This window comes from Petaurus breviceps, unplaced genomic scaffold, assembly GCF_028583685.1.
Source record: "Petaurus breviceps papuanus isolate PSGF00001 unplaced genomic scaffold, PetGlider_PUasm1.0 208, whole genome shotgun sequence".
Classification (NCBI taxonomy): Eukaryota; Metazoa; Chordata; class Mammalia; order Diprotodontia; family Petauridae; genus Petaurus; species Petaurus breviceps.
Window position 1 is genome coordinate 8,502,461 of NW_027185852.1, and position 25,034 is coordinate 8,527,494.

At 38.0% G+C, this 25,034-nt stretch overlaps 1 protein-coding gene across 1 annotated transcript in view; it reads left to right on the forward strand.

Moving 5' to 3' along the window:
- The first annotated feature begins 1,330 nt into the window (after window positions 1-1,330).
- CUNH1orf141 (chromosome unknown C1orf141 homolog) overlaps window positions 1,331-25,034 on the forward strand; it is a 42,508-nt gene continuing 18,804 nt past the window's right edge. Inside the window, exon 1 of the mRNA XM_069093298.1 lies at window positions 1,331-1,514. The gene's annotated coding sequence lies outside the window, so the exon portion shown is untranslated. The remainder of the gene's footprint in view (window positions 1,515-25,034) is intronic.

Here is a 25,034-nt window from a genome sequence, read left to right on the forward strand (position 1 = left end):
ACCATTTTCCTTCATTGATGCTTTCTTGAATCAGGGAATGGATTAGACTTTTTTATGTACATGATATTAAAAAGTCAGGCATATGTAATTTAGTGGGGGCCTGATCAACATTTCTTAAAATAGGCTAGTTTATTGAACTTTCTCATTGTTTCATGCTATAAAATATTTGTGGTCAAGGACATTTTCTGCATGTAGAACATTGAGGGTGAAAGATGAGCATTGAAAATGACAACTAATGGCTCACTTATATTAGACTGTGTCTCTGAATATGATTCTATATGTGTGGGAAGGCCCCAAGATCCTTCTCATGGGGCATCAAAGTACTGGAAATAATTAGCATTAGTTTTTCCTTTTGAGCTAAAATACAGTCCATCTTGGGGGCCATCACCAGTCATCCCAATCTGTATCTCACCACTGGACCCAGATGGCTCTGGAGGAGAAAATGAAGCTAGTGACCTTGCACAGCTCTCCTCACTTAAACACAATTCACTTGTAAGCTATGGCATCACCTTCTTAATGTTTTGATCCTCTTCAAGAATAAAGGAAAAAGAAAACAACAACAAAATATTGTCCTACTGCCAACCTAAGTTGTATCTTAACAAAGTGGCAAACTGAGGCAGGTGTCTACACAAGATAACATTTATTAGCAGGGGCATGCTGCCTATCAATAAAGGGGCCTATGGTTTGCCTCCATTAATGCCAAAGACCCCAAACAAGAGGACAATCCCCCTTATGTAGAGTTTGGGGGAGCACAGGACAAAGAACAGAGCAGGACAGATGACAGAGACATCATGGAAGAAAGGGTAATATGATTGGTTGGAAGTTTGGTAATGACTGGTATAACCTTATATTGAATTGCTTTCCTTCTCAATGTGTGGCAGGGAGGGAGGAAGGGAGAGAATTTTAAACTCAAAAGTTTTAAAAAGAGATGTTAAAAATAATTTTTACATTCAACTGAGGAAAAATAAAATGCTACATTTAAAAAAAAAACAAAAAGAAGTTTGGTAATGGGGGCTAGCTATGAACCCCCACTCCCTTCTCTCATGAAAGTAAGAAATTCTTGTCTAGTTTAAGTGTGAGATAATGACCTGGACTTCTGGATAGTCACCCAGATATCCTTGAAGGATATTTGGTGGAATAAAGCTAGCAGGCCCAAACTCCCACATTCTCCAAGGTGAGTTAAATACTTTGAGACAGGAGAGTTAGATTTATAAACGTAATGCATTACAGGTTGTAATGGGAATGTACATTTTTAAGATCTTCCCTGCCCCTAGGCTTAAGTGCACCTGGAGTAGGACGCTTGTTTTTTCAAGAGATACTTTGTGATTGAGCAGTGCATCAAGAAGGTTGTTACATTCTCTGAGCCAGGAGAAGGCTAATAAACCCTGGTGTGAGGCTTTGCTTTGGGGCTCACTTTGAGAAATGTTGTGTGATTTGACCAGAGGAGACTCTGAGCAGCCTTTGTTGAGAGCCCCCTGGCTTTGAAAACCCAGATGTTGATGCTTCCCTCTCTGGTAAGTGGAATTAGATATGGATATATGTAATGGTTGGACAATTTGGAAGCCTGTCTGCTGAAATGTCCTTGTAACTTATGCTCGTAACCTCTGTATAACACTGAAGTTTGGGGTGCTGACCTTTTTCCCCTGAAATAGATGAATGATATGTTTGGTTGATTAAAGCAAGATAGTTAACCCATTTTGAGTTGCTTTCCTTTAGCAAAGCAGATCCAAGAACCTGTGTTGGCAGCCACCCTGGGGATGCTGGGGTGCTTGCTGCTACACAGGCCAGCTGAACTCTGAACCAAGTTCAGAGACAAAGAATCATAACTTAAGCAGTTATAGGTCAAAATCAATTACTTGTGAATAAGATAAATAAGAAAATGATACAGGATCAATTTTAATCTTCTCAATTCCCACCATTTGATCATGAGAGATAAACATGTCTCTTATTGATCACTTATCTACAATTTAATCCATAAGATCTTTAACACAATCTTTAGCAACAGTAGGACACACAAACACAAATTTATCAGATGGAAATTCTGAACAGGCTTTAATGCAAAGTTGAAAAAGAATAACAAGACTGATTAATGATAGCACAAGTCATAGTAAAAATATCTAAAACAATGGACTGAATTTGGAAGGGAGATTTCCATGTCTCCAAGATAACTGAGAATACTCTGCAACCATAGATGCTTGTGAAGCAGAAAGTCAAAGAAATACAAAGATGAAGTGGGCTCTACTATCACCTGGGGGTGCTGGAAAGATCCAGGGGGTGAGAGGTAGTAGTCTTGGGTGTGATGGGTGGGTGTTACATAAAAATAAGGGGGCAGTGGAAGCATAGGGAAAAAAGAGAAGATAAGAACATTTTGAAAAAATGTTCACATGTTTCATCTGTTGTGTAATGGAGTAAACACACAAAATACAAGTTGCAACAGATCAGTGGTCAAGGTTGTTAACAGGTCTTAACAAGCAAGTGTTGACAAGCCAAGGAGCATCATGCATTGTCCAGAAGTCCAGCATGTATCATCAGGAATATGTGTGTGTAATGACTTGTTTACAATATGATACCATTTGGTCATAATATTGCATCATTGAAATTTCAATGCAGGAAAAATCATAAATTTGCAATAAATTATTAAATTTAAGAGGAATCATTTAAAAAAAATTATATTTTTTGGAATGGTGTAAATTTTTAAAAGCATTAAAGGGTTAAAGAAATAATTACAGGGGGGCACTGAGTAATTTTTTAAAAGGAGGAGGTAGGTCAAATGAGTTTGGGAACCTCTGATGATCATTAGCATTAACTAACATCAAGTCTCCTAGTATCCCAGTAACCCACACCCAATGTCATTTTGAATCTCGGACATGCCATGTAGTCATCAGGTCCTGTAAGTTCTCATAAGTTCTTATATGTTCTCCAGGTCCTCAGGGCAGCTCTGAAGTGGCTTCCTCTTTGCTAGATTTGTTCCTCTGGTTCCATATTGCTTTTAGATCCTTAAATGTTATTGCTAAAATCACAAAACAGATCTCAACACAACTTAGTACAGCCTCTTAAACATTATTTCTCCAATAATTAGTTCAAACCAGTTCAAACCTTATGGTTCTGATAACACTAAATAAGAACCTAATTCTCTGGAAACTTCAGAGAATTTCAGTTTTAAATACCCCTTGCTGTTTCTATCTTTATCTAAACTTTGTACTTGATATAAACACAGCTAGCAACAGGCTAGAGGAAGAATCTTAAAAAAAAATTCTATGACAATCTGACTTGTAAATGAGTCCTTCTGGTTAAAGATTTAATTTTTACCAAATAAACATATAAACTAGGGTTGAGTGGTTTTCTAAATTAGCATTGACTCCATTATCATTTAACTTTCTATGATGTAAGTTAGCCAAGTTTTACATTGATATATTTAAGAAATTAAAATACAGACTGAAAAATCAAAAGCTAATTTTAAATAAAAAGGTAAAACTCTTAAAACCTTCCAAATTGCATATATATTTGATCTTGTTGTTTTCTCAAAAAATTTACTCAATTTTTTACTTTAACAATTAATGATTTAGGACTCCAACTTTAAATACCTCTTAATTGCAATTTGTTTCAATTCAATTCAATTTCAGTTCCCCCTTTGGAGAAATAGAGACTGATAAGGATCTGATCCTTACAGGAAAACACAGGTAGCAACACTTTTTATAAGAAGATGACCTCTAATACACAAATAAATTTACTTAAAGGTTAATAACTCCAATTATAACAAAAAGTCCTGGGATAAAATGTGTAAATTCACTAAGTGATTAATTTTAAAACAGTGCATATCAAATAAGTTGTCTATAGTGAAGCATGCTTGTAACATAGGACATGCTCTACCAAAAAAGGTTTTAATTCCAATTAAATAATAAACCCAAATAAAATTGACTTTGCCTTTGAGGTAACACAAGATATTTCACAAGTTACTCTCTTTTTAAGAAAACTGACTGTGCTGAAATTCTTTTCTTTAAAACAAATCTGAAGGTGTTTCTGATATCATTGTGATATAATTAGCAGTCATATTTTGGTCCCATGAATTATTATACATAGTTTAGTTGTTCTATGAAAACCTTAAGGACTTTTTCCAACATAAAAACATAGATGGCCATATATAGGCAGATGACAGGCCAAATACTATTTTACTTAGTTATTCTAGATATGGTATTGACTATAGTCTCAGACTGAAAACAGTAAGAGGTGTTAAGGAATTGCAGCAACAAAATTCATCATAAAATCACAGTTTACCTTGCCCCAATGTAGCGCCAATGCAATATTTACAGCTCCCACAATCACTGTGACTATAAGTATTGCATGACATTTGATTGCAAAATATACCAAAGTCTCCAGATAGAGGATAGAACTGAAGCATTTATTTAGACACCAGAAAACTGAATCCCAAAACCAGTAAGCCGATCCCATCATAGTACCAAAGATATTCAGAAGCCATAATAATACTGAGCACCAGGCCATCCTTTAGCCTTCCCACAAACCAATACAAGAGCAATATTTACTCACAAAACTCTCTATCTCCTTAACAAGCACCTCTCTCTACCCCACCGTCTTCTAACTCTGATCAGCTTCCTGTGGGCTCTGTTTCCTTTCAGCAAATTCCCTCCATCACAGGCTCCATGTGATTACATTCAGCCTATTAGGGGGCAGAGTTTACTTTCAAAGCAAGGGAGGTCTTCAAACTCCCCCCTAGGAGTTAATAGGTCTGTTAAGAGGCAGGGAAGATCTTCAAATTCCCATTCCCATAACAACCGGATAGAGAGATTGGCCATGAGAGGAAGAAGCAGGGATATGATTATAACAGCATATATAACTGCATATATATGCAGCCCTCCAGGCCCCAGTTCAAGAGCACAGAATGACTGAGCATATGTAAGTCAGGGTAAAGTATCCTGTTTCACTGGATTTCAGGTAAGAATAGCATAAGCAGCCAAGTATATGGCAGGATCCCATAGCCAGGCTCAGCATTAACCAGGTGGGAAGATTTCTTACATGGGAAACTGAATTAAGAGGGCCCTATCTTAGCCTTCACCAGGTCTCCCTCCCAACCTTATTCCCAAGGATAGGTATCTACTGGCCATCTCAGATGTCAGTCCCATTGAGCCAAGGGCATTTTTTTTTCTTGAAACACTGAAACATCAGTTCGAGGACACAACAAACCCAAAAATGAAACTCAAAAAGAAAATTCAGGGTCCCAGAAGGTTTCACTTCAAACAGCAAAGTCTCACTTACCACAGGAGGGCTGAATACAATGGTTATCCACACTATCAAGTTGTTGCAATAGTTGCTAGCAAATAAAAAGTTGTCAGGCCTTCTAAAAAAGCACACAAAAGATTTTATTTAGCATCTCCCCCTTCTGGCATTTCTCCTTCTCAAATATAGCTTAAAATTCATCCTGAAGCAAAAAGGCAGTCCTTAGAATTTAATAAAGTAAGCGCATTCTGGAAATTCATAAAAATAGTGCCTATATGGTAACTTATTAACCCCTTTAAAGCAAAAATATTTCTAATACTGGAATCTATTAAGAATAAACTGGTTAAAGATCTAACTTCAGTACAGACCATTCCAAGTATAACTTCTACTTATTATAACCACAGATCATTTCTATACTATAAAGACAATTAAAAATTTCCCCCGCTTTTTTAAGGAGTGTTTGTAATGGGGAAGGAGGATCCCTTTACCTCACCTTTCACAAGGCTGATAATAATTCATGATCTTGCTGAATCTAGCAGGTTTGCAAATAAAGTGGTTTTTTTTTTCAGTCAAGGTCTTGCTTCCATTCCTTTTTCTTTTTCATAAAGTGAACAATTCTTGTCTTTTTTTTGTTTGTTTTTTGAGGGGGGAAGGCAAGGCAGCTGGGGTTAAGTGACTTGCCCAAAGTCACACAGCTAGTAAGTGTTAAGTGAGGCCTAATTTGAACTCAGGTCCTCTTAACTCCAGGGCCAGTGCTCTATTCACCATGCCACTTCGCTGTTCCTTCTTCTCTTTTTAAAATATATTAAATACTTAATAGGGTTTTAACACTATGGAAATAGTCTCTAATAACCTAATATGTAATTCCACAGTTTTCAAATTAAAAGGAGTTAAAATATCCATTAACATAAAATTACTGTCCCCTTAACAGCATTTCTTTTATACAATGGTTTCTCAGAATTCACAATACAAGAAAATTTAGAAACATGATACATGAATTTAAAACATGAAACAAATCAAATGATATTGATTCAGTGAAATGTATTTCAAAATCACCTTCATACCAAGAAAACATTCTATACTCCATTCCATACTATCACAAGTGGCTTTTAAATCCATAATCCTCAAAGTCTAGAAAGTCATTAGCACAAAACACAGTTCATCAAAAACCCAATTAACAAATAGTAACATATTACATAAGCCAAATGAAATCACATAAGACAAAAAGGCTTTACCTGCTTAAATTCAGTGTTAGGTTAACTCAAAATATGCTGGGATAAATAGGATAAACCATTGTCATTTAAAAAAAACAACAATCACCTGGGTTCAGTTCCGGGCTCAGATACTTAGCACCCACACAAAATAACTGGCCATATAACCTTGAGCAAGTTACTTAACCCCAATTGCTTAGGGGTGGCCAGGTGGCCCCAATGTTGGAAGACCTGGGATCGGTTCTGGCCTCCTATACTTGCATCCACACAAAAATAATAATAACTGGCCATGTAACCTTGAGCAAGTTACTTAACCCCGATTGCTTTAAAAAAAAAAACAACACCAACCTTATTTCATAAGATCTCAGGAGTTTGCATTTCAAATCTTAGAGAAATTTCTGCTATATAAAAATCACAGTAAATGCGTTATCATCAATCACATTTCCAAATGAATAGTTTCAAACAATTTACATTATTTTAAAAACAATTTAATCTATAACTCAAAAGAATCCAGAGTTTATCATTTTAACAATAGTTCCATTAAAATAAATGATCATATTCATGTTAGGCACTTTCTTTAACCATGTTACAAATGGGTAAACTGAGATATCTCATTTTTTATCACAAAATTAACAAATTTCCATATTAATTTATTTTCCCAACTTGTCTTAATGCCAAATAGTAGAATAAATTCTCACTTATCATGGCATCTTATTAGTAGAGACACATTTCACTTAGAGACCAGAATAAATTCAATTGTACCTGGATCTATTTTCCAAATGATATCACATAGAATCTCAATTTATAATTTCAATTATTTAGCATTATTTTTCACAGGGGCCATTTATTCCCAGCATTTCATATTTGGGATCCGGTATTTCCAGTCATTCCACTACCAAAGATTTTAGAAGTGGCAGTCTGATATTGGGTTTTGATCTACCCCAGTTATCACACTTAAGAGCACATTGCAAATTTATTCAAATCTGGTCCTACAATCTCAGACAGAACTCATTACCTATCAATATGCTTCTAGTCTTTTATAACTTTTCTCTATTTGCTTTCAAATCAAAGTGCAATTGTTTATTACCACAGCTCCCTATAAAATGCATGCATAATGTTTCTTACAACCTTTCCACTTAAACAAAGCCAAAACTTTCCTCCAACATTTCTTTCAAAATACTCAAACCTTTTCCTTGGTATACAAATTCCTGTGATCAGAAAACCCACACCTTTTATTATTTCATTTTTTTAAAGCAATTGGGGTTAAGTAACTTGCTTAAGGTTACACGGCCAGTTATTTCTGGGTGTGGTGCTAAGTATCAGAGCCCGGATTCGATCTCAGGTCATCCCGACTCTGGGGCCGGTGCTCTTACTCACTGTGCCACCTGGCCACCCCTTACCTTTTCTTATTGCTTCCAAATTTTTCCCTTCCTTCTTATTCCAATAGTACCTCAGACTAGTTCATTAATCTTTACTTCACTGAATTTCTCCTTTAAAAGTTGAGCACACATAGTTGTTAAACAAAACTAATGACTTATTAAAGAATTTTATCCTCAAGGTGCAATATTGACTTTTAATGTGCCTGTAACAACTGTTGAATTATTGGCAACTCTGTTATTCACCAGTACATGGAAGCACCAAAAATCCTTTCAAATGGGCTTGGCATTTAGAAGTTTTTAACAGCTTATAAAAAACTTAGTTTATTCAAATAACATTGAAATGCGCAATTCACATGAAGATGCAGTTTGTTTCATTTTATTTTTTTTACTTCGCTGTTACTCCTTAACAAGTTTTCTCTAATCAGAAAAATGACCTGACTTTCTTGGCTGTAAAACAATAAATCTTTCATCAGGAGAGAAGTGCTTTTATTTTTCTTAAAACAAATCCTAAAAAAAATATGAAATCCAAAACTCATTATAATATTTCAACATTTATAAAAACATTTAAAACAAAAATCTGGAGATGGATAGTAGTGAGTTTACATTTCAATCATAAATTTAGTTTCTAATTAATTTAAAAGACCATGTAACAGAGACTCTTATCTAGATTTCTCTTGTCTCTCCCTTAGACTGTGACTGAAATCTTAGGGGGTGGAAGAGAGAGGGAAGAGAGAGGGGAGAGAGAGAGAGAGAGAGAGAGAGAGAGAGAGAGAGAGAGAGAGAGAGAGAGAGAGAGAGAGAGAGAGAGAGAGAGAGAGAGAGACTCATTCTCAAGGAAAAGAGAGAGACTCATTCTCAAGGAAAAGATCCCTTTAAAAAGTAAATATAGCTAGTTTTAGCTCCCATTATATTAAAAACAAACAAACCTGAACACAGTCTCAGAACAAATTTACAGACAAGCACACAAAAGCATTCAAAGGTATATGAGGCAGTAATGATAATGTGAAGCTGCAGCTACTAGACTTCCAAATATTTTACCCTGCTTGTCTAATAACTCACCCCTCCAGTTTGGAGAAGGTTTTTTAAGCCTCACTGACAACCTTCACCTAAAAAAAACTACATGGAATTTGCAAGCATGTAGCTTTATACTACAAGCCCTGGTGACTTATCAGATGTTGCCTGAGACCGCACTATTATGCTTCCCAAGCTAAAAGACTCATATACACAATTACTAATTTAAAAAAATTTTAAATTTGCTCTTTGATATCACATCCCCTTAGGACTTTTCTGACTAGGGTACCAAGTACCATATGTCACTGCCAAATCTCACAGAATAGAAAATATAATTTTCTCAACTCTCCAAAAAAATTATGGAAAACTCCACATTAAAAGGAACCACTCAGGGCCCACATTGGTTTGGAAGATAGGACTTCCTCAGTCCTTCACGGTCTAGGACACATGACTGGTACATCCTCCCACCATCTCCAAAAAAATGAAGGTCTTCATTGAAGGCTAAACCCAATTACTTTAAAAAGTAATCTCCCAATCCTGTTTGGAGGGATTTTCCTTGAAGGGACTGGTCCAGGAAATTCACCTGGGTTTTAAATATTGCCAGTGATTTCCAATCTTAGAGGCTGCAACCTTCTAACATGAACTAGGACACAAGACAGATACAAAACAGGACACCCAGATTCATTCACTCACCCTTTCCATAAATTTCCGTGGTTTGAGAAGGAAAAATTCTTCTCTTTCTCTCCCTTTGAAATCCCATGAAGCATCCTCAGACTGCAAGAAAGACTCATTGGAAAGGCTTAAAGAATTAAAAAGCAAACAAACAAAATCTGGCTTACAAAACACAGAGACGTTTTTCCTTCTATGTTTCATGTACACAATTTTCTAACCGCAATCTTAATAAAATGGGGCAGACATACCATATACAGACACAGCGGTAGGTACACAGACACCAACAAACAGACATACTTCTCTGAGAGACAGTGGCCTAATGATTTCCTTCCTGGTGAGGCTGTACTCACCAGCTTTCCAAATAGTTACTTCTGATCAGTTATGGCCTCTACTCAAAGGTATCTTTGACCATTATGATTTCATTAAATGCTACTGATGGTCTTTATATATTTCCTTACTCGATTTAGTCACTGAACTCTGTGCCATCCCCCTCCCCCCCCCCCCCCCCACCAACAGAAGTCAAATTTTGGCAATGCCTTAACTCTCTGTAGCCAATTAAGTCCAAATTCAAAATCTGCAGCGCACACAAAAAGAAACACTTAAGAACAGACATAAATCATACAACACTCATCCTTTTTGCCTGGAAAAGATCTGAAACTGTTGTGAATAAGGAGGGAGTTCATCTACCCCCAGAGTCCCTAACATAAATTCTCCCTGTGTGGAAAATTTGTTCCATGTGGGCCCAATGGAATAGGGGGGGGTTGTGATAAGTGTGTGGGAAGGAAAGTGCTTATATCTCTATCTCATCGCTGCCACCATCAGTCTTGATTGAGATTCTAACAAAAGGGTAAACTGAGACATATCTCCAGCAAGATTACATTTGTTAGCAGGAACATGCTGCCTGTCAATAAATGGGTCCATGGCTTGTCTCCATTAATGCCAAAGATCCCAAGCAAGAGGGCAATACCCCTTATAAAGAGTCTGGGGGAGTATAAGACAGAGAACAGAGCAGGGTTGATGATATCGGGGAAGAAAGGGCATGGGAGCTAGCAACCATCTCCCTTCTCTCATGAGCCTAAGAAGTACTCATTGTCTGAGCGCAGGTGTGAGATAGTGGCCCAGACTTCTGGACAGCCAATCAGACATCCTTGAAGGATACTCGGAGGAATAAAGATGTCAGGCCCAAACTCCCTTGATTTCTCCCACATTCTCCAAGGTCAGTGAAATTCCTTGAGACAGGAGAGCTGGATTTAAAACTTAAGGCATTGCAAGGCAGCTGAACTCTGAACCAAGTTCAGAGGCAAAGAATCATGACTTAAGCAGTCACAGGACAAAATCAACTACTTGTGAATAGGTTCAGTAAGAAAGTGTTAGAGGATCAATTTTAATCTTCTCAGTTAAAATCCCCAAGGGCAGAGTAATAATAATCATGAAAATGGTAATAATAGGGGGAGGCTAGGTGGCGCAGTGAGTAAAGTGCAGGCCCTGAAGTCAGGAGGACCCGAGTTTGGCTCTGGCCTCAGACACTTAACACCCACACAAAAAAACTAACCGTGTAACCTTGGGCAAGTTACTTAACCCTGATTGCCCTCCAAAAGGCAAAACAAAAAAAAGAAAATGGTAATAATGGCAGCTCATAATTATGTAACATTTTGAGGTTTGCAAAACAGGATTTATTTATCCCCATTTTACAAATAAGGAAAGTGAGTTTCAGAGAAGTGAGTGACTTGCCCAACATCACACAAACAAGTGTTAGCGGCAGTATTCAAACCCAGGCCTCTTCTGGCTCCAAGTGCTATGTTCTTTCTAATCCATCCCCAAAGCATTTATTAAGCAATGATTTTGTGCCAAGCACCACGTTGTACATTGAGAATAAAAGGGCAAAATGACAGTCTCTGCCAGCAGCTACATGCTGATGTGGGACAGGAATAGAGTGTATAAATGAGCTACATTCACCCATTGGCACATGAGACAATTGGGCTTCCCAGAGGAAGCAACCACATAGCAAAGACCAACGGTGAAAGGACACAGGAGCAGTAAATTATAAGTATTTTATCTATTCATCAACTATATTAAAAGCTACTTGATGGCGGGAACCACATTGTCCTTTGTATCCCTCTCCCCATCTGGCATCCTAGACACATGACTTCATTATTTTCTGATTTTGATCATTTTTGATAATATGAAGAGGGAAATGTTTGGTACTCAAAGTGCCGAAGAGAGAACCTGTTCACAATGATAGGACATTAAAGATAGTCTTTGAATACTCAGGGTTCCTTCCAAAGTAAATTTTAGCTCTATATTTTAACTTAGAAGGAAAAGGAGTTGAAGATGTCTTTTTTATTTTATTGACTCCTTCAGGCTTTACATCACAGTAATTTCCTACTCATCCTTTCCAGAAGTACCAAGTAAAAAATTTAAAAATCCTCCAAACATCTGATACAAAAACCTAGTCTGATGATGCACATACTATTTTGTTCTAATTGCCCCCCTCACCTCTGCTGGTAAATTCCCCTCCAAAAGCCTAATTAAGGGAGAAGGTATAGTTTGTTTTGTTTGTTTTGTCCCCCCCCCCTCTCCAATTTCTAGAACTTTTCCATTACTCAGGTTTCAACTTCTTTTTGGTGATTTTTTCCCTTTATATGATTATAGTTGTACATGTTATTCTCTATGAGACAGCTAGGTGGCGCCACAGTGCACAGAGTGCTGGACCTGGAGTCTGGAAGACTCCTGAAGCCACTCCAGTATCTTTGCCAAGACCCCACTTGGAGTCACTTGGAGTCAGACATGACCGAACAATGATATTATTCTCTGGTTCTGTTTCTGTTTCTCAGAATCAGTGCCTAAAGATCTTCCCACTCCCCTCTTTTCTTCCCTCGTATTCTTCTTTCTGGTACATTTTTAAGGGTGAGACGGCATTACCACTCTAATTAATCACCCCAGCATCCTCATATATCTTGATCAGATCAATCAGTCCAAAGTAAGCAGGATATGAAGAAGTCCTTGCCAGAACTGAAAGGACCGTAGGGGCTCTGAGCCTTTTGATGAATGTAGGTGACGCTACATGTCTTGTGTTCATTTAAAGAGAATCCTTCATGATTTGGGGGCTTTGGATAAAACAGCCAGTTAGTCTCTCAAAAGTAAATTTTCCTTAGGGAGGAAGGATGGAGTTTTCCTCCTAACTTCCTCCACCACCCCCACCCCCACACTGACCAGGTGATAACTTTGTGAACTTCAGGCTATCTGGCACTGACTTCCACTGGTGTCAGTGGCCATATTCATCAGAACCAGTGGCACTGTCCCTTGAGTTGCAGTGGCAGATGGCAGCATCTCCATTGGGAACTAAGAGATACACTGAGAATAAATTAGAAACACTGAGGAAAGACAGATTCAGGACTCTACAAAGGCACCAACCCTCAGAGCCCTGCAGAAAGCAGCACCTAAGGGGCATTTCATGTGGATTGCACAAAGGGCTGAAAGGAATTAGAGTTAACTGTTTGACCACATGTGTTCTCTAAGTTTGAACTCATTCTTCTCAGGGACCTTGGGAATTCCAAAGGGGAGTTCATTACCCAGTTTGGGAGGATTTTTCTGTAACAACTGTCCTTGCTATACTTGAACAGTAAATACTTTTGTAGAATGCTAATAAAGTCAGGCTGATAGTCAATGGGAGCACACCGATGGGGGCTCAGGAAAGACTCCCTCTGGGTTTCACATAGAACCATGAGAATAAGAAGCAGTTGCCTTCTGAGGACTGACTTTATTTATTTGAGTGGGAATTGAGAAAGTATTCCAAGAGGAAAATGCTTCAAAATCATATCCCATTACATTCATATGACACAATTTTTAAGCCCTTCCCCAATCAAATTCTTTCTATCCCATAGGGTACTACTATGAATATTCTGGTATATGGATTATAGATTAACATCTGGAAAGGACCTTAGAGAGATAAGTGAGACCTCATCATTTTCTGCATTAGCTCGTCTGAGGTCACACAGAGCCAGATTCCTAACCCAGGATTTCAGACTCCAAATCTAATACTTTTTCTGTCACACTACACTGGAAAATTTTTTTTCTTTTGCCTTTTTTAAAAAAAAACTTGCCTGCGACATACATGTATGATCATTGTTTTTAAGGAGGGAGAGAGAGATGACTAGTTGAATACCCTAGATTAGGGTTTCTTAACCTATGGTGTGTGCGTGTGTGTGTATGTGTGTATGTGCATATGTGTGTATGTGTGTATGCATGCCCTGGACCCCTTGGAAAATGGCATATGTAGACTGCTCAGAATAATGCTTTTAAATGCGATATATATATATATATATATATATATATATAGTTGTTGTTCAATGATTTTTCAGTTGTGTCTGTTTCTTCATGACCCATTTGGCTTCTTCTTAGTAGAGATACTGGAGTGATTTGCCATTCCCTTCTCCAGGTCATTTTACAGATGAGGAAACTGAGGCAAACAAAGTTAAGTGACTTACCCAGAGTTACATAGCTAATAAGAGTGTGGGACCAGATTTGAACTCAGGTCTTCCTAACTCCAGGACTGGAGCTCTATTCACTGAGCCACCTAGCTGCATACACATACATACACACATTTAGGTATATATATACATACATACATATGCACACATATTATATGTTATATGTAAGATTAAAAATTGTGTTAAATTCAATTATAAAATCATTTTTAAATTTAAATGACATTAACATATTTCCATTAAAAACCTTTATCTTAGATGGATTTTGAAGCAAAAATTAATATATTAGGCTTAATAAGAAAATTCAATAAATAAGTTTTTATTAAAACCTAGAGTACCAAAAGTGGATTCAGGATACCTGATTTTAGATCCTATCTTGGAAATTTACTAGATAAGAGATCATAGGCTACATCCTTTAACTTTTCTGAGTCTTAGTTTCTTCAATTGTGAAATGAGGATAATAATACACAACCTAGATCAGATAGGGTTTATTATAAAACATTTTGCAAACCTCAAAGGATCATGTAAATGTTTGCTATTGTTAATATTATTTTAATTACTATTTTCATGATACATATAAGAATAGGAAAGGGGATCCAGGTGTTGGATTTGTGCTGGGCTATCTAATTATATTTTCTTTTTCTTAAATTACATATATTTTTAATAAAGAAATCTGTTTTCTCTCTCTTCCACCTATAACCTTCCCTTCCACATTAAAAAAAGGAAAACAAAAATCTTGTAAGAAATATACATTAGTTAAGCAATACTTATTCCCACATTGGTCACTTCTACAAAACGTATTCCTTAGTCTGCACCCTGACTCCTATCACCTCTCTGACAAGAGATGGGGAGTATGTTTTATCACTGGTCATATGGAATTGTGGTTGGCCATTGTGATGATCAGAGTGCTTAAGTCTTTCCAAGTTCTTTGTCTTTATAGTGTTGTAGTTACTATATAAATTGCCCTCTTTGTTCTACTGATTTTATTCTGGAGCACTTCCCACAAGTATTCCCAAGTTTCTCTCAAACTCTCCCCTTCATAATTTCTTGTGATATGATTCTGTTCCATTACATCCATATATCATAATTTGTTCATCCATCATCAGATTGTAACTAAGGGTACCACTTAGTTTCTAGTTTTTGCCCCCATAAAAAGAGCTGCTATAAATATTTTTGTGAACAAGGGTCCCTTCCCCCTTCCTTGTGGTATCGATCTAGCGATGGCACCACTTAAAGAGGATGCCCAGTTTAATAACTTTGGGGGCACACTTACAAATTTCTTTTGAGAAACCAGTTCATAGCCCCACTAACAGTGCATTAATGAGTCCATTTTCCCACAACTCTTCCAACATTGGTCATTGTCATTTTTTAAAATCAACTTTGCCAATCCAGTAGGAGTGAGGTAGAACCTCAGAGTAGTTTTAATTTAAATTTCTCTAATTATTTTTTTTGCTTTTTTTTCTTGGAGGGCAATTGGTGTTAAGTGACTTGCCCAAAGTCACATGGCTAGTAAAGTGTCTGAGGCCAGATTAACTTCTCTAATTATTAGAGATTTGGAACATTTTTTCACATGGCTATTGATAGCTTGAATTTTTTTCTCTAAAAACTGCCTACTCATATAGCCTTTGACCATTTATCAATTAGGGAATGATTCTTGTTCAGATAGACTCAAGTCAATTTCTTAAATATGTTAGAAATAAAATCTTTATCAGTGAAAGAAACTGCTAGGATTTTTTTCCCAGGCATCTGTTTCTTTTCTAATTTTAGCTGCGTTGGTTTTGTTTTTGCAAAATTTTTTAATTTTATGTAATCAAAGTTATCTATTTTACCTTCTGTCATCCTCCCTACCTTTTGTTTGATTGTGAACTCTTCCATAATTTCTTTATGATGTCACCATTTATGTCTAAGTCATGTATCCAATTGGGACTTTTCTTGCCAAATGCATGAAATGTTGGTTTGTTCCTAGTTTCTGCCCAACTGCCTTCTAGTTTTTGTGAAGTTTTTGGTGGAGAGTGAGTTCTTATGACAGTAGCTGGGGTCTTTGGGTTTATCAGACACTATGCTACTTATGCTCATTTGTTTCTGTATAACTTTTACCTAATCTATTCCACTGATCAGCCTGTCTATTTCTTAACCAGTACCAAATCATTTTTATAGTTATTGCTTTGTAATATGGTTTGAGATCTGGGACTATTAAATCCCCTTCCTTCCCACTTTTTAAAAATCGATTTCTCTTATGGCTTTTGACCGTTTCTTCCTCCAGATTAATTTCATTATTATTATTTTTCTGGTTCTATAAGGCAATCTTTTGGTAGTTTGATTATTATAGTACTAAGAAAATTAATTTAAATAATATTATCATTTAAATTATATTGGTTCAGCCTACCCAGAATAGTTGATATTTTTCTAATTATTTAGGTCTGTCCTTATTCATGTAAAGAATATTCTATAGTTTTATTCACACACTTCCTGTGTGTCTATTGATATGTAAATTCCCTTCTGTAGTTATTTTAAATGGGCATTGTCTTTCTATATTTTCCTTTTGGGTTTCATTGATAATATGTAGAAATGCTAATAATTTAGATATATTTCTGTTATATGCTGTGAGAACCAGGAAAATAAAATTGATTCTACTTATTGATTTCATCCAGTTATCACTGCAAACATATTTGTAACTGTCCAAGTAATGTTTCATTTGTCTCGGAATTAAGTTTGGAAATTCAGCTCTCCTGTAAATCTCTCATCGTCTCTGAGTTCAATTTAGAAGTCCAGTTCTCCTGCTAACCACTGTTCTATTCTTGCTTTGAAGAAATTTGTACCCTTGAAGGATGCAGCTGGATGCCAGGGCGTCTGGCACTTGCAGCTGGACTCAGACAATGAACATTTCGTAGCCACAGGATGGAAGGAAGAGTTGTCACTAGCCTCTCATTCCCAATTTCCAGCCAATCATTGTTCTTCATGTTTATTATGCTCCCAGCTTTACAACCAATCATACTGTTTTCTCCATCTACGACTCTACCTTCTCTTCTAGATGTCCCTCCTTTTGTCCATAAAAGAAAGCTGTCCCATTGATTCAGGAGCTTAGCTTTTCTGAGGGGACTGGGACCCTGTTTATTAACAAATTTTCTCTTTGTTAATACATTAATAGTTCTCGGAACGTTGTGCCTCGGTTTACCTTTATTTTGATCCTAACAGCTAGGATCTGTTGAAGTTATTGTTTCAATTCATTTTTAGTTCTCTAGGGTTCTCTAAGCATGTCATAATATCATCTGCAAAAGTGATCACGTTCTCCCTCTGTTCCAATGCTTATTACCTCAGTTTCTTTTTGTTTCCTTCTTTTATTCTTTCTTTTCCTACCATCTAGCACTATATTAAGCAATAGTTGTGATAATGAACATCCTTGCTTTTCCCTGATGTCATTGGAAAGACCTCTATTCTATCCCAATTGCATGTCATTCTGGCTCTTTTTTTTTTTTTTGGAGAGGGGGAAGGCAAGGCAATTGGGATTAAGTGACTTGCCCAAGGTCACACAGCTAGTAAGTGTGTCACGTGTCTGAGGCTGGATTTGAACTCAGGTCCTCCTGACTTCATGGCTAGTGCCCTAGTCACTGTGCCACTCAGCTGCCCTTGGCTTTTTCTTTTAGAGAGAGATTATTTATCATATTGAGAAAATATTCATTCATTCCTATATTATCCAGTCTTGTTTTAAAAGGAATGGATTTGTATCTTGTCATGGGTCTATCTCATTTATTTTTGTTGCCAAAATTGGGACATAGGAAGAAAAAGTTGTGGTAATTCTGATATACTGAGAATTTTGGAAAGAAATAAAACATGTTTTCAAGGACAATAAGGAACACATCCCAGAACTTTGCATCTGACAAAGCTCTTTTGTTCACATGGCTTCACTTAAAGCTCACCTTGACTTTCTCACTAGATTCTAGTGATATACACCAGATAGAGAGATTTGGGCCATTATTTGGGGGCAGTGTCCCAGAAATGAGATCTAAGTAATTTAATCTTCATATTCAATTCCACAGTTTTTGTCTGCCAGATGAGAACAACTGTTCCAGGTGTTAGGGATTCAGAGACAAAAAAGGAAGTCCCTGTCCCTCTGGAGCTTGCAGTTTATTAAGGAGACAGAATATGTTTGCAATCAAGTTAATACAAATCGTGTGTAAAATAATACAAAGTAATTTCAGGTGGGAGAGAGCATTCATAACTGTGGGGATCAGGGAAGTTTTTGTGTTGGGAGTGGTTCCTGAGTTATTATGTTGAAGGAAGTTAAAGATTCTATGAAGCAGAGATGAGAGGGGAATGAAGAGAAGATGTATGTGGGATGTGGGATTTATGAAATGGACTGGAATGTATGGAGAACAGGTAGCAAGTCAGTTTGGCTAGAATCAATCAGCAAAGCACATTCTAGGAAATCAGATTGGGAAGGGAGGGAGGGAGTGGATTAGGTATGGATTTAATCACCTGATAAGGAATATGTATTTTATCCTTGAAACCATTGAAACCCATCCAAGGTTTTGGAGTAGGAAGGTAACATGATGAGATTTATGTTTTAGGAATATCAGGAGAAGATGGATTGGAGAGAAAATAGACTGGAAACTGGAAAACCATTTGTGGGGTTTTAATATTGTAGAAATTTAGTAGGGAGGTAGTTAGGGACATGGAGATGGAATAGAGGCTGAGTAAGTGGAGAAAAGAGAGGAGAGAAATATATGGGGGAGAGGAGAAATCAAATAAATCTCTAGATTTTTAGGACAAAGCTTAAAACTCATAAGAGTCATCTTAAAGTCATCTTCCTGAGGTCAGATCCGGCCTCAGACATTTCCTAGCTGTTTTACCCTGGGCATGTTACTTGACCCTGTTTGCCTCAGTTTCCTCATCTGTAAAATGAGCTAGAGAAGGAAATGGTAAACCACTCCAGCATCTTTGCCAAGAAAACCCCAAATGAGGTCATGGAAGAGTACCGTAGTACATAGCTGAAAATAATTACGCAACAATAACAACAAAATACACAAACACATTTAACAAGAATGTATGCACTTCATGATAAAGATATCCCCCATTTTCAATAAGCATATTGTATTTTGAGTTTATAGAATTTGCAATGGGTCATTGACTCAATTTAGAAAAGCAGAAAACTTTGGTGACATAAAGCTTTTAGAAGTGGAGGAAATTTTGTGTTAGTTAGGGGGCCATCTCCTGGTGAACTGTGATATAGCAACACCCTTTTATTAGAGATAATAACCCAGAGAAAAGAATTCCAAAAATATGGGACCAGAGGACCTCTAACATGGGAACGGTTAATTAACACTGGCAGATGGTTAAAACTGGAGGCAAGAAATGGTGGCAAATAGGAAATCCCAGGGTCAGATAGTGGTTCAGGGTGTTCCTGGTAATGTAACACCAAGCTTTCAATTCATTCTGTTGCAGGGACTTATTGTAGGCAAGTCTCCTATTGGCAGAAAAATGGGAAAGTCCCTGTGCAGTTTACTTTATAACCACCGATGTCTAAAGGCATTTTTAATTTTCTCTGCAGATATAGATCACAGCACCTACAAACTTATTTATCTTGTGTGACTTTTTTCCCCTATATTTTGCCATAAATTCTCCTATGACCTTTAACTTAAACCTCAAAGTTTTCCTTTTCTCTTCTTTTCTCTCTTATTGTCCTTTTCCTTGTTAGTTTTCCTGTAGCTTATTCCTTTAGAGGGGTGCTGAGAAGTTAAGTGAGCTGCCCAAGGTCACACAGATAATATGTTTCGGAGGCAAGATGGACTATTTACTGTACTCCACGACCTCCCTTTAAATATTTCAGGGATGATGTGATAATGTTTAGGCTGTCTGTGGTTGTTCATTGTCATTGCATCTTTAGTCCACCACCTATGATGCCTCCCCCACTCACAATCGTCCCCCACCACCATAGATCAGTGAGAGCCATCAGAGCTCCCACCTCCTTTAGTCTTCTGGCATGTGATTGATCCCAGCCTAGTGAATGAAGTCACTAGGAGCACCCAATGCCCTCACCATCTCTTCACACCTTCGGAGTGTTGACTTTCTATTTGCCAGTTTTGTTCTATCCTTCCTTGAAGAGAAAACAGGACACTTATGCCATCTTCCTGTTCTTCATATTGTCACCTCTATGGGTCTGGCCCTTCCTTGATAATCTTTTTGCCTCAAACATAGCTGAAAATGGAGTTTTTCTGGTTACACCCTTAGGTCATTCATAGTATTTGTACAGAATCCCATGACTTTTTTGTATTTATTTCCTGTTAATTTGTTCTTCCTTCCATCTTCTCATTGTTGGAGTGTGTGTGTGTGTGTGTGTGTGTGTGAGAGAGAGAGATAAATAGAGAGAGAGAGAGAGAGAGAGAGAGAGAGAGAGAGAGAGAGAGAGGAGAGAAGGAATCCAGGATAACTCATAGACTATGAACCTGAGAGACTGAGAGGATGGTGTTGGCCTCCATGCTAACAGGGAAACAATAGGGTAGCTAGATGATTCCCCTACTCCTTTCTCTAAACTCTGTAATCTGCTCCCCCAACATCCATGATATTTGTTTAAAAATGCCCCCTTTTCTTTTTTCTATCAAGAACTCTTGGAATGATCATTTCATCCCATAATTCCCATCATTTCTCTTTCATCAATTCTTTGTGGATTGGAATAAGGCTCAAAATTTCAGTTATCCTTATTCTTGATCCTTTTTTAATTGGGAAATTATCATTAAAGCAAGTCAAAAATGTATTAGCTTCTTTGCTTTTGACAGAGGCAGGGAACTCCAGCAGGTGCCCAAATTATTGAAGTTCCCCATAGCTACTCTGTCATGCTGTGTGACAGGTTTGGGATCTGTTTCCTGAACTACTTTTTCTGTTTCCTCCTTCTGTCCATGCAGTCTGTAGAATATATATGCTGGACAATATTATCTCTATACTGTTAATTCTTCCTGATTGTTTTACACCATGCTTACTCATTATGTTTCCTGAATTTCCTCACATGAGTATATCTTCTCAGTATGCAATGCTACTTGACTTCCCTCTCCCTTCCATTTATTCTGTTCTTTTAAAATATAGTATATCCTTCTCAATCTCATTCCCTTCATGAGGTCTGGCTCTACCAAAACCTCAATGAGATTGAATTTACCTCCTTGCATTAAAATCTACAACTCCAATTAAAAAAAACACCTGTACTTTATTCTTTTATATCTGAGTCCATAGTTTTTATTACTGGCTTTCTTCTTGAATTTTGTCATTTGTAAATTACCGGTCTTTTCTCCGGAATCTCTTATTCCTATGTTTGCATGCTAGTCTCTGGGGGATTGAGCTTTGAAGATAAATGGGCAGTTTTCTCCTTTCTCCTCCAATTTCAGTTGAAAGTCTTCTTGATAAGATTTCCAATGTTCCAAGTAAATACATTTTAACTGGCCCTTGTTAGATTCACTCCATCCCTGATCAAGAACCAGTCATGCCTGTGTTTTATCTCGTGGTCAATAAATGAATCAAGAAACATTTATTAAACACTTACTGTATGACAGGCACTATGGTAGGTGTTGGGAATGCAAAGACAAAAAAACTAGTCCCTGTCCTCAGAGAGATTACACTATAATTAGTAAACGACATGTACATATATAAGGTGCTGCTGCTTTTGTATGTGAACAGTTTGCTTAAAGGAGCAGGAAAAGAGCTTTTGTGTAAAGAAAATTGGTAAAAAAAAATCAATTTGCAAAGAAACATAGAAAAGATAACTGCTGAAGAGAGACGTGGACTCTTTCTAGGAGCCGTGAGAGAAATGCCCTCAATTGAATATGCTGAGAGGACCTGTTTGAACACAGCAATCAGTGACAGAGCAACGATGGCTGCATGGCATTGTGGTAAAGATGAGTCATTGACTATAAGAAAGCTGTGATTGGAGACATTTGGAGATAAAGCGGTGGGAAGAAGATATAGGAAGGGAGAGAAGGAGCCATAGGGAGAGATAACCCAAATTAGAAATAGAAGTGCGATCTGAGAAGGGTGAGTCACCAAAAACCAGCGACAGAGAAGGCTTCCAGCTGGGAAATGACTTCCGACCAACAGGCTTCACAGCTGCACTGCTGGGAGAGCACAGATTTGAAGAAGCTGATTAGCTGGAGGACGGCTAGATCCCCTGAGAAGGCTCTTTGATGCTGGGCCTAGTGGAGGAGAGCTGAAAGCAGCTCTCTGGGCTTACTGTTCTCTAACACTAGCTATAGGCTGAGCAAGGCGAAATCTCTTAGGGTATCTGGTTACCATCTACTTCTCGCTACACTTTGAGAGAGAGAATCAGATGGGAAATACAGCTTTTGCTTCTGTTTCACTGTGAGCTGCTTATAGGAGAAGAGCTTGGCTTTGCTAGAAGCTGGAGAAAGCAGAATCCTGTTGAGAGAAGAGCTGGTTGGGCTTGTCTGTATTACTTAGAGACCCAACCCGAGCAGCATCACAGTTTCCTGACTTAAGGGAACTGTTTATCATTAAGCAGATGCCGTGTTGATATTTCTTTGGCTAAAAAGCACAACATTTCCTTGTCATCCTGTTAAGAGTGGTCGTAAGGTAAAACAGCTTGTGCTCCTCCATCAGTTTAAGAGGAAAAGAACTGCTTTGCCCAATGGCAGAGTGGTAAGGGGGTGGCTGGAAGAGACGTAGGTCCATGTGGTCCTTATTGCTCCCGGAGGATCCAAGGATATCAAAGACTGACAGTCCAGAGGGCGAGATGCCCCATTCATGTGTCTCCTGATAGGTTTCTGTAAGTGTGTGCACGTTCTTCCCCATGGATCCTGTGTATACTGGTGGGAGAATATGACTTAGTTTGTGGGGGAAGGAAGCTGGAGTGTTTTGTTTATTCTCTCTTTTACTTTCTAGTGAATAAATGTTGTCATGTTTGATGTTTAAAAGCCAATAGTGTTGTTGTGACTGATTTTGTGAAGATGGGCAGGACAGCAATGGTGGCTTAGGGATAAGGAGGCAAGCAGTAGGATTGTATATGCACACAGATACACACAGATATGCACAGATACGTGCAGATACGCACAGATACGTGCAGATACGCGCAGATATGCACAGATACACACAGATACGCACAGATATGCACAGATACGCACAGATATGCACAGATACGCACAGATACACGCACACACGTCAGGCTTACCCTCAGGATCCTGATAAAAGTGCTTGAGTAAGTCATGGCTGTAGCTAAGCACCACCGGGAAAATACCCAAGACATATAAGCATTAGTGAATTAGCCCAGAAAGAAAGAATGATGTTCCAGGTGTCACATTGGGCAGCACACCCACAGGCTCTCCTACCAGGGTCAACAGGTCTGGGCTGTGGCCACCTCTTGAGTAGACACACATGTAAGTATGAAATATATGCAAAATTAATACATAGTCATATTTGTCAGAGGAAGGTGAGCACTAACAGCTTAGATGATGAGAAAAGACGTGTATAATTTTGTCAAGAATGACAAATTATACGTCATGTTCTTGATCATCTGTTCAATTTCCAGCTCTCTTTGTCTTCTGAAGCCATACCCTCCTATGTAATCAAAATGATCCATTTTACCTTCTGTGAATGTATATATCTCTTGCTTGGTCATAAATTCTTCCCTATACATTGGTCTGACAGGTAATTTTATCCATGCCCCACTAATTTGCTTCTCATATCACCCTTTATGTCTAAATTAAATACCCATTTTGAGCTTATTTTGGTATATGGTGTGAGATATTGGTCTATGCCTAGTTTCTGCCAGACTATGTTCCAGTTCCCTCTACAGTTTTTGTTGGGTGGTGTGTTCTTATCTAAGTAGCTGGGGTCTTGAAATTTGTCAAACACTATGCTGCTATGGTCATTTTTTCTGTATATGTATATATAGATACAGATATATAATTGTACACACACACATATATTTAACCTAATCTGTTCTTCTGCTTCACATCATTGTTTTCTGTGTTTGTGTTTTAACTTTCCCTGTCACTGCAGCAGCATTTTATGGTCAGTTTCTTTTCTGTTGTTTGTCATTCTTCCAGCTTGTTTCTTGACTCTGGCCTTTATGTTAATGTTAAACTCGTCTCACTTCTAGGGGTTTTGTCTGACCTGAGTTTCTGTCTTTTATGTCCTTCTACTGTTTTCATAGATAAGTCAGGGCTGGGTCTGAATTTTTGGTGCTGCCAAAGTTGTATGATCTGGGCAGAGTCTATTCACTGCCTTCATGGTCTGAGCTCTTCAAGTTCTTGACTCAGGTTTGCATCTGTTGACTTGTGTGTAGTTGAGTTTTGGTAGCCTGCTGCTGGACTCAGTCACTGATAACCACTGGAAGGTTGTATAGCTTGAGAGGGAACTATTGGATCCCTTTGGTCTTGGTCTCCAGCCCTGGGTTTTCCATTGTCAGCTTATGTGCTGGGCAAAAGGTTAGAAAGGAATCCCTTCTCTGATCCTGGGCTCAGCTAAGTTTCCAGAATTTGTTTTGTGTTCAGCTAGGGCCCCAAGTTTGATAGCAGTCACCCCTTTCTGCCCTTGATCTGTGACTCAGAATTGGGTAATGACTGACAGAGCTGCCAGATGGTACCAACTCATGCTCTAATTCAAGGGTTCCCTAGGAACTCATTCTGTCCTGGTGCTTCCCACTCTGAGTGTTAGAATGACCCTGGCCCAGTATCTGCTGCTTTCTTCACTACCTTGCTATGTTACTTGTCAGCTCCCATCCCACTGTCCACAGACCTCTTTCTGTCTTCCTAAGCTTCCTTGGGCTGGAAAAATAACTCACTGTGACTTTTTCTTAGCTTTCCCAATCAGAATTCTGTCTGGCTCTTTTTTTAGGTTGTTATGGAAATATGCTGGGAGAGTTAGGCAAAGATGTTTCTTCTCCCCCCACCATTTTGACTCTGCTTCCCCATCTTTCTTTGTAGCACAGGAAGCTGCCTTACTTTAGAAACATGTGTCCTCTAAGGGAAGAGAATCACATATGCTGTTACTTAGTTACACATGTTCACTAGTCTTTCTTCTTTCCTCTTTCTCCTCCCTCCTCC